Here is a 3486-nt window from a genome sequence, read left to right as displayed (position 1 = left end):
TCTTTTACTTCACAACGTATTCTCCTCACCCAAAATCCAATATGACTCAGTTCTTCCATAACGTCTTCTCCTCACCTAATTTGGAGTTAGGATTCCACAAATTTCGGGTATGTCCAATTCTAATGGTAGTTTATTTTATTTTCTTGGAGTTTCGCTAATTTTTATTTATTTTTTCAAAAATTTCTTTCTAAAATCGGGTTTGGGTGATTTCTTGTCTGATTCAATTTTGTCTATCACTTTTAGATCGTTGTAAAGCAATGAGTTTCCTTCAGGGTTTAGGGTTACCCATTATCGTTTTACCAATTTTATCGTTGTAGATCTCGTGTTACCAATTTTGGGTTTGGGTCTGTCGATTTGATCTCCAAATTGGATTTTTTTTTGTGGGTAATTGATTTCAGTAATTCATTTGGAGTATTGAAATCCCTATCACTGAAATTTTATGATTCCCGATGTTGTAATTTTTGTTTAGAATCAATTGAATAAATTTTTGAATCGCTATTCGTGAACTGTATTTTTGTAACCCTTGCCGTTGTAATTTTTAGCATCGCACTTTTTTAATCGAATTGGATGTTGTTAAGGATCTATAACAATCAAAAGATTTTAATTTTCGTAGTAATTTGCAATGAAAGGGAGTGAAGTCCGGGCGGCTGATAAATAAATTTATTTGGATGAAAATAATCTTATGTGTTTGTGTCATTTTCCAATTATTTTAATATATACTATTGAATATAATCAGAGATATCGTTTAGCGGCTCGAAATCAAAATCCAAGGAGTGGGGAGATCTTGATCTAAGATATCGATATCCATGATCCAAGTGTGGAACTTTTGCGGAAATCCATGTTGTTGGCCTAACAAAAGAAACACAAGGAAAATTATTTTGTAATTGCCGCGTTAGAGCTTGTGATTTTTCCATTGGCTTGATCCCGTAAGTACATGCGTTGGGGAGTTGAGCAACGATGGGGATGATGTGGATGACTCAGAGGTTCAATCAACTGTATTTGATGGGAGCAACTGAAACAAACAAAGGTTATCGCGGATGAAGTGTCTCAATTGTAGGTGGTTGTGGAAGAACTATGCTGTGAAATAAAAGTCTTGCGAGGTACACTGAGGTACATTAATCTTGTCATGGGTGGTGTTTCAGTGGTTACCATACTCAAATCTTACTTTAAGTAGTTGGTATGTGTTCGATGGTTTGTCTATTCTCGTCTTGTGTTGTTGTTGTAGTAATGAATAATATGAATGTTTTAATGTTTAGATTTTAGCTTTGGTGCAGGTATGAACAAGGATGTTTTGAAATCTCAATTTGAATGTTTTGATTTTAGCTTTGGTGTAGGTATGAAGATGGATGTGAAATTCTGTTTTGATTATCGCCTTTTGTGGTATGAACATGGATGTTTTGAAGTTTCGATTGTAACTTTCGGTTGGATATTTTGATGTTGTAAGGCGTTTCAGTGCCAAGTTCATTGAAACAAAGCGCTATATTCGTAGGACAATTAATGTAATAATAAACAAAGACAACAGACAACATTAAACATTGAAATTATCAATCTCAACGTCGAATGCACAGACTTAACAGTTGCTATTTATAGAAAACGTTCCAATCCCTATCATTATCCACAACCATTGAACATAACAACAAGATAACGAAGGCAAAATATGCATTAGCCGACACAGAACATACGCGTACATGATAGTTCCGTCACCCTGTGCAGCAAACAACATAACCAGATGATATTTCTCAAAATACAACTGCTCTTTGGGTTGTACATGCACACGGTAGCACAGTAATCATAAAGTCTTTTGTACTTCTTAGTTTTGCTACCCTTTATCAACTTCAATGCTTACCGCTTGGCTCGGTAAACTTTGTATAAAAATCATCACAATACGCACATCCCAAAGTATTTTCTTTTCAAAACGGGTATTGATATATCTGGATTATCAGCTACAATGTCCTTAATTATTCTTTTGAGGTACTTGTAGTTCGCCTGTGCATTAGCTGACTGGTGTGCGCAATTATAGATTCCCTTCAATATTTTAATTTTGAAAATGTCTCCCCCATGAAACACGACGCTTGTATCCAGGCCCGACCCTGGGCAGGGCCATAAGGGCCTTGCCCAGGGCCCATTTTTTCTATGGGCCCATAGGAGGCTCCAATTATATATATATATATATACTCTTATATACTTAATATATAAATATATACTATTATTATTGTTAAATATTTTATAGAATAAATAAAATTAATTTTTAAATAAAAAATTTCTTTTATATTATTTTTTAGATAAATTACGTTTATATTAATTTTTTAATTATTTATTTATATGTTTTAGTGTGTTTATTTAATTATATAATTTTATATATTTTTGTTGTGAATTATGTAAAATGAAGATATGATAAGTAATAATATTTTGTGTGTTTTTAATATTTTTATTTTTAAGGTTATATATTTAAATTTGTATATTCTATTATATTTTTTGGTGATATTTTTTAAAAATTGTGTATTATATAATGAGTTTATTTTTTTACCAAAAATTTTTTAGTATATTTTTTCAAAAAAACTAATATATTACTTGAGAAGTTTTGATTTTGAATAGTAAAATTTGGAATTGAAATAAATATTTGATGTGATATAAATATGTACTGATGTGATGTTTTGAATGTAAAACTAGATTTTAGTATAGTAAAATAAATGAAAATTGAGTGTTTGATTTTATATTTTTTAAGGGAAAATAAAATTGGAATAGTAAAATCAGAAGTAAAATCTTATAAGTAAACATAGCGAATTATTTTTTTATTATTTACATAATTTGTTATACCTTATATAAAAAACTTTTCTTCAAAAAATACAAAACAAAACATCCTAAGTAATACTTTTCTTTGAAAATTTCTTTTAGAGATTATGACTATTTATAAAAAAATTCTTTAAAAAATATTAAATCATTTATTTTTTTTGAATTTTTTATATTATACTAAACAATGTCACGTTAATTTTATTTATATTTTAATCTTTTAGTATATAAAAATTAATTTTATTTTAACATTTACATTAAAAATGTGTAAAATTATTATTAGTATTATGCTAATATAAAAATATATATTTAGGGGCCCACTATTTTAATTTTGCCCCGGGCCTAAAAAAAGACAAGAACGGGCTTGCGTGTATCCTCCACTCGCAGCCCTTTCTGCATAAGGTTGTCACCTTCTTCTTTTCATTCTTTAGTAGATTCCAATCTCAACCACAACGGACAACCCAATCCTCAATAGCTTGTCTATATTAATCTCGATTCACAAATTTCATTCCAACCTTCAAAACACGTGCAACTAAGTCCATGTCATCATCCTATTCCTCGAACACCGGAGCCTGTCCCTCATCCGATCCAGCTGGGCTGCGAAAGAGCCCATCATCCTCACTCAGACCATCAAAAGACCAACCTTCGGTTGCCGCATTTCCCCCTTGCGTGCTCGCACTCTCCAACACTTGCGGG

This window comes from Andrographis paniculata, unplaced genomic scaffold, assembly GCF_009805555.1.
Source record: "Andrographis paniculata isolate CXL003 unplaced genomic scaffold, ASM980555v1 Contig77END, whole genome shotgun sequence".
NCBI classification, from domain to species: domain Eukaryota; kingdom Viridiplantae; phylum Streptophyta; class Magnoliopsida; order Lamiales; family Acanthaceae; genus Andrographis; species Andrographis paniculata.
Note: the sequence above shows the minus strand (reverse complement) of the source record.